A 491-nucleotide genomic window follows, 5' to 3' on the forward strand; every position below is an offset into this window, starting at 1 on the left:
GGGCGGGGGTACCACCGCGCAGCCCCCTCGGGGGTGGAGGAGCCCAACTGAGCCCTCACCGCCAGCGCAGGACTTTTGCAGTCCACCCCCACCCCCCCTTCCCGCCTCCAAACCCCTCATCGCTCATCAGGGGGTGATGTCCATCCTGTGGGGGATCCCAGAGGCACCACCCCGGCACCCTTCACCCCCCGCACTGTGTGTCCCCAGTCCTCTGTCCCCAAGATAGCGTATCTCCCCCGCCTGCAACCTTAGCCCCATGATTACGACTCCTTCCCCTCCGAGGCCTCCCCGCTGGCACCCAGGTGCCCAGCTGTCCCGAGGTTGTCCTCCCTCCCCACCCTGCCTCCAGCCTTTCCACTGCCTGTGGCCCTCGGACATCCCGGGCAAAGGTGCTTCTCCCTGGCCTCTGCTTGGGACGGTGCCCGGGGCGGCTCAGCAAACGGGTACTTTGCCCTGGCAAAGGCATTCAGAGAGGCAGGGCAGGGGAGGTG

The sequence above is a fragment of the Charadrius vociferus genome, unplaced genomic scaffold (genome assembly GCF_000708025.1).
Source record: "Charadrius vociferus isolate BGI_N301 unplaced genomic scaffold, ASM70802v2 scaffold214, whole genome shotgun sequence".
Lineage (NCBI taxonomy): Eukaryota > Metazoa > Chordata > Aves > Charadriiformes > Charadriidae > Charadrius > Charadrius vociferus.